Consider the following 7,147-nt stretch of genomic DNA (forward strand, 5'->3'; position numbering starts at 1 on the left):
AATGTCATTGGATTTTCTCCCTGTTTTCTCCAAGGGTTTTACAGGTTTTGCTCTGATGTTTAGGCTCTGATTCATGTTAGTTTTTATCTATGGTGTTAAGTTTATTTACTTGTTTTTGCATGCAGTCATCCAGTTTCTCTAACACCATCGACTATAAAAGACTTTCTTTCCCCATTGAGTCCTCATGGTACACTTTTCAAACCTCATCTGACCATATACGTGAGGACTTATATTTCTGGGATCTTTATTCTTTTTCATTGGTCTGTATGTCCATCTTTGTGTTATAGAATAACATAATCTTGATTGCATTAGCTTTATAGTCAGTTTTGAAAGCAGGAAGTGTGAGGCCTCCAAATTTGTTCTGTTTTAAGATTGTTCTGGCTAATCCTTTAAGATTCCATATGAATTTTAGGTTGGAATTTTCTATTTCTGCAGAGAATTTTGTTGGGATTTTTGATAGAGATTGCAGTGGATCTGTAGATAACTTTCACAATGTATTACCATCTCAATATTAAGTTTTCCAGTCCACAGGATAGCTTTCCATTTATCCATTTGTTAAGAATTTCTTTCAACAATGTCATATAGTTTTCAGAACACAAACCTTTTATCTCCTTTGGTCTTTTTTGATGCTGTTACACCTGGAATACTTTTCTTAGTTTCCTTTTCAAATGATCCAGTCTTACTGTTGAAAATCAGAACTGATTTTTGTGTGATGAATTCAACACTTTGCAACTTTGCTGAATTCATTTATTAGTTCAGATGGGTTTTTGGTGGGTAATCTTTCAGGTTTTCTACATACAAATGATAAGCAATATTTTCTACACACAATCTCAAGCAACTCTGCTCTGCTTTTAGAGTTTAGAACATTTGTTTGCTGAAAGAAATCTTTGGTGTCCTTAACGTAACTAAAAGTGCCCTACCATCTCCTTGTGGGGAGGGGAGGATTCACCATCTTGTGAAGGCCTCTCTGTGTAAAGCATTATGTTGTCATTTTTAAACATTTTTGTGGTATAATTGGTGGGCTTATTTTATTCAGTGTTGTATTGATTTGTTTTTCTAACAAAAACATGGTACCATGTGCCTGCTGCATACAAAGCTACCTTAAGCCAATTTGATTGGCATAGCAGGCCTCCATGGCTTCACGTTGCAGACAGGGCACAGGGTATACACCCGGCTTCTCCAGCACACAGTCCCACTTTGCATCCCAATCAGAATCGCTCTGTTGACCCTGTCTGCTCTCTCCTCACCCCAGAGATGCCAAGGAACTCAGTGCAGTGGAAGATGGTCCTGCATTTACAGCCCCACAGACAGGGGCTGGCACATCAAAGGTCTGCAGTGCACTGCCCTGGCAGCCCCACAGACAGGGGCTGGCACATCAAAGGTCTGCAGTGCACTGCCCTGGCGATAAGATTTCAATTCAAACACTGCCTAGCTGCAGCCATGTCACCTCTCATTCTTGCCACAGCCTTTGTTAGAGACAGAGATCATTACAGAACAAACACAGAGGAAAAGCACATGCCAGCCAGCCATGAGCAGCCAGGTCCTAGCAGGGAAGGAGACAGCCCAGGGAAGGGGAGGCACCTGGGAGATGCAGGCCAGGGGAGGGCAGCGCTGGCCACTGCAGATTGTCAGGTGGAGCTGAACAAGATCATTGCTGACACCTGGGCTGTAGCACAGGGCTCTCAGGTGCCTCCTCCACTTCCCTTGCATGCTCAGGGCTGAGGTTCCCCTCTTCCACACAGATTTTCCCTTTCCTTTCTGATTTTAGTCTTCTTACACACAGGAGGGGCTGCAGCTGTGGAATATGCGGCCTGCTGTTTTACAGGCTGTGATTCTAAATTGCATTCATTGGTTTAGACAGAGCATCCAGCGAGGAGATAGAAATAATCTTTTGTTTGTTTGTTTGATTTGCTCTCCAGCCTTTGCAATTCTCAGCCTACTAATTTCATTTTAAAAGGAACAACTGTCACAAAGCTTTGCTTTATTTACTATTAAAACAGGAAGAAAGAAACTGATCAAATTTCCTGCTGGAATAGCTGCCTCTTCTATGTCCCATCTTGGTCTCCTCCTTCCCTCCCTCCCTTCTTCCTTCCTTCCCTTCTTTCCTTCCTTCTGGCCTCTGTGCTCTCCTCCCTCTACCTCTGTCCCTTTTATAACATGTGCAGAAATATCACCAGAATCTGGCTAGATCCCTTTGGGAAAAGTCCAGAAATAGGTTTTACAGGATCATAGGTTGATTTCGCTTCAGAAAGTCTACACTGAGGCATATATATATACATATGCTTATTTGAATAGACAAATTCTTAAAATGTGCATATCTGGTTTGCTTTTGCAAAATCATAATGATGGAAGGGAGAGGGAGCCCCGTGAAGGCCAAGCCCTTCCAGATGACAGTCATGATATTTGCTGTGGGTCCACCATGTGCCAGGCTCTGTCTGGAGAGATGTCCTGGGTGGGGACAGAGCCAGGGTATTCCTGGAAGGCGGGGGCAGGGACTACTCCAAGGGGAAGTTTGCACTTAACTCTGTGTGCTTGTCAGGGATGTTCAGTATGGAGGGAAGAGTTCAGGGGAGCTGCTTCTGCATGGCGGGAGCACCCCCTAAACTCTCAAGGCCTCCTGGATGACATGGGAGAATGAAAGAGGCCATGTGGCCTAGAGGATGACGTGGGCTAGAGGCCCTGGAGAGCCTGAAAACACTTTAGGAATTCCTGGCTGAACAGAGGCCTCTGGAGAACCTATCACAAGTGAGGCACTGTGCCTTCTTGGGTCACACAGGAGTTGACATCAGTGTGGGGAGGGGACAGGTAACCAACCCCTAAGTACATAGCCTCCCTGTGTGGGTGCCACGGGATCAGTGTAGGAGCATCAAGCACAGTGGGATCTGGACTCAGTGTGTCACTAGGATGGTACAAATCTGTCTTGGAGCAGGTGGGGAGGTGTGGCAGGGAGACCGAGGGGACCAGACCTGGCCAGCCACAGATGACTGACTGCTCTGGGTGACATGGAGCCATCGTGGGTGTGAGTAGAACCGCAAGGCCTGTGTTCTGTTCTTGTTGGAGGATCCCGGGCTGAGAATATAAGACTAGGGCAAAGACAGACATGGAACCCGGCTGGGAGGGAAAACACCAACCCCAGGGAGTAGTCTCTGAGAAGCAGGCAGGAGCAGAGAAAATGGCACCAAGCCCCTGTAGTCCTCTGGGAAGGCTCCAAGGACAGGTCTGTGCCCAGACCTCCCAGCAATGGAGATCCACTGTGAGCAAGGTCATCAGGAAAACCTGTGGCCAGAGTTCAGGAATGATGTCCTACATCGAGGTGGTGTTATTTGCTTCGGGTAGAGATCAAAGTCTTCATTATAAAGCGTGGAGTCACCTCACAGTAGAACATACGTTAGTGTTTATAGATGAAGGCAGTAATGAAGGGCTATCAAATACTAAAATATTTTCTAGAACGAAGGCATCAGTTTTAATATTTTGTGAAACACCCTGCATCCATCATCAAGAACCTCTGTCCCATCAACTACCTTTTTTTAAGGGGGATTAACACCCACATGCAGCTCGGGTCAAGAGCAAGCTGGAGTTGGAATATCTAGTGCACTGGATCAGGTTCCAAAAGCAGGAGTTCCTTTCTTATAAGAATCAGACACAAACTCTTGTACTAAAATGTTCAGATTTTCATTTGTCATTATTCATGAAATGTATGGAAGCCCGGTCCAATGCACACTTGAGCGAAATTTGCTAATGGCCCTAAGAGTCCTAAACCCCTCACCAGGGTGGCTTTATCATAGCATGCTACCTTAAAGATAGAGAACTCAAGCAACACACACCCAACAACTGGCCACATGGCGTCTCCACTCTAACCCAACAGGAACGATGCTCGGCTGGCTCCGCAGACTCGGTGTTCACACCAGCTCTGCACTGGAGAAACAGCAGAGTGTGGTGACACATTTTGGTTTTATTGCCTGAATACATTTTTGCCTGTGCTAAACCCCCAAATCAGAATTGGCTTTACCATGGGGCCATCAGAACAGAGGCAGAAATAGCCAAGCTAGAGACCCTAAGCTTTGCGAATAGAAGGGAACAAACCGATTCATAGTGACAGTCAGCGGTCAGGGACATGTCTCTGGATGTGTTCCAGATTGGGCAAGATGTTCACAGAGACTGAGAGGAACAGCAAGATGCCAGGAAGGACTCAAACATGGACAGGTCACCTGCACCAGAGGAAAGTCAAAATGTTCAAGTTCAGACTGAGAGTGTAGCAGAATTCATCCATGAACCTTGGAGTGAGCATTGGTTATGGTCACGTGCTCATCCAGATTCAGAAAATATGGAAAGAACTCAGACAGACAGGTCCCTTCCTCCTGGGGATGATACTCCAGCAGACTGATTTGGGAAGACAAATGAATAACAGCATATCAGGTGAGAAAAGGAAGGTGTAGCTGGAACCCAAGATAAAAAGCTTTGGGAAGACACCTGGCGAGGGCAGGGATGGCCCACCATGGACTCAGCTAGGAGGCTAGGCAGGTGGAGCAATTTTTGAGGGTCAGAGGAGTTGGTGATATACGAGCAGAGTGAGAAGGGGGACCAGGACAAGAGATGCGGCCAGAGAGGAAGCAGGGTCTAGTCTCCATGCTAGTGAGAAGGAAGTCCTGCCAGTGGAACCCCACAGCACTTGGTATTTGGGGTTGTGTCTAACAGACTGGTCCACTTTTTACCTCGCTGTGGATGTTTGCTGTTATTTCTCTGTCTCTCTTTCTATTGTCGCACAGGAACAGCGTCCATCCGCTTCGCCATCTGGGTTCCATTCTGGCTGAGCTATGGGTTGCATAATGGGCCCCAAAGGCTCATGTGTTTGCTATAAGACTGGCCCCTAGGGTGGTGCTATTAAGAGATGGTGGAAACTTTGGGTGGTAGCATCTCCTCCCTCATAGGTTATTGGGGATGTCCCTGAAGGAGACTGTAGGATCCAAGTCTCTACTTCTTCCTTCTGTATCTTGGCTTATGAGATAAGCAGTTTTGCTCTACTACAGGCTCCTGAGACCCAAAGTAAAGGAACCTGAGAACCACAAGCCAAAATAACTCCTTTCCCTTCGTAAGTTATCTGCCACAGGCATTTTGTTATATGACAGAAGGCTGACTCGTACAGGTTATTTATTATGACGAGTATGTGACGTGTGTTTGGTTGTACAGGACTGTTGTCTGTGTTCCACGTAGACCCAGGAATGGCCACCTCATCGTGGGCCAGGGGGCTCAGCCTGAGCAGACACCAACACTCCCTCCAATGGGATGGTCCCTGCGCTACTCCCCACCCTTCCCCCGTCCCCACGGCCAGTCTTTACATCTGACCATTTGCAGGAGTGCCCTGATAACTCCGAGGGACACATGAGGAAAGGCACCTTTTCAAACACTTTATTGGCCATTTTACAATTGTCTTTTGTCCAGTACCCTTTGTTTATTTATTACAATTGTTTTTGCTGGTACTGGCGTCTGAACTCAGGGCCTCACGCTTGCTAGTCAGGCACTCTGTTAGCGGATCCATGCCTCCAGTCCTTTTTTGGTTCCGTTATTTCTCAGGTAGGGTCTCGTATTCTTGCCTGGCCTCAGACTGTGATGCTCCTATCTATGTCTTCCTGCATAGCTGAAATCACAGGCATGCACCACCATGCCCAAGATGGGGTCTCACTAATTTTTTTCATTTGAGACTGGCTTCAAACAGCAATCCTCCTGATCTCTGCCTCTTGAGTAGCTAGGATTACAGGTGTGAGCCACCAAACCCATCATGTCTCATTATTTATATTTACTGTAGTATTGCTATTATTATTTAGCTCTTAATTCTATGAGCAAAAGCATGGAATGTATTTGCCTATTTGAGCTTGGCTTATTTTACTCAATAAGATATCCCAGTTCTGTCCTTATCCTGCAAACAACTTAATTCCCATTCATCTTTATGGCTGAATAATGCTCCATTGTGTAAATGGAGTATCCATTCATTGGTTGTTGTACACCTAGGCTGATTCTGTAGTTTGGCAACTGTGATTAGGGCTGCAGGAAACATGGGTGTGCAGGTGTCTGTGTTGCATGTTGACTGACATTCCTTCAGTATACACCCAAGTGTTGTGTAACAGGATCAAATGAATAGGTTTGAGGGGAGCTGCATACTGATCTGTAGTGGTTGCACTGGTTGACAATCCCACCAGCAGTGTATGAGGGTTGCTTTTCCCCTGTGTCCTCTCTAGCATTTGTTGATTGCTTTCTTGATGACTGCCATTCTGACTGCAATGAGTTGTTTGGATTCACATTTCCTTTATTGGTAAAGAAGTGTTGAACATTTTGTAGTTGTTGTTGTTTAGCCACTTGGAGTTCTTTCAAGAACTGTCTGTTCAATTCATTTGCCTGTTCATTAATTGGATTATTTGTTCTTCTGGTGTTTTATGCATTTGAATATTAATCCTCTAACGAATAGCTTGCAAAGATTTTTCTCCCACTCTATGGCTCTTCTTTTCATTCTGGTAATTGTTTTCTTTGATGTACTGAAATTTTTCATTTGATGAACCAACCATTTGTCAATTCTCGCTCTCCTTTCCTGAGTAACTGGAGTCCTGTTCGGAAAGTTATAGCTTACACTTGCATCTTCAAGAGTTTTCCCACAGTGGATTCAAAGTTTCAGATCTTAGATGAAGATCTTTGATTCACTTTGAATTATTTCTGCACAGGATGAGAGACAAGCATCTGGTTTCAGTCTTCCACAGGTGAATATCCTTTTTCTCACTCCATTTGTGGAAGGGCTGTCTTTTCTCCAATGGATGTTTTTTGGCTCCGGTAGCTGTAGCTGAGTGGTTCTTCCATTCCATGAGTACATGTGACTGTGGACCGGGCAGTTTTTTTATCATGTCTCTGTAGTATAATTCAGTCAGGTACTGTGGTGACTCCCATCTTGCTATTATAGTTCAGGATTACTTTGGCTGTTTAGGGTATTTTATGCATCCCTATGGGTTTTAGGATTGATTTTTCTGTTTCTGTGAAGAACGACATTGGGATTTTAATGGTGATTGCACTGAATCTGTAGATTGCTTTCATAGTATCGCCATTTTCACATATCAATTGTGCTACTCCAGAAACACGGGAGGACTTTCCATCTTCTAGTGTCTTC

The sequence above is a fragment of the Castor canadensis genome, chromosome 6, assembly GCF_047511655.1.
Source record: "Castor canadensis chromosome 6, mCasCan1.hap1v2, whole genome shotgun sequence".
Classification (NCBI taxonomy): Eukaryota; Metazoa; Chordata; class Mammalia; order Rodentia; family Castoridae; genus Castor; species Castor canadensis.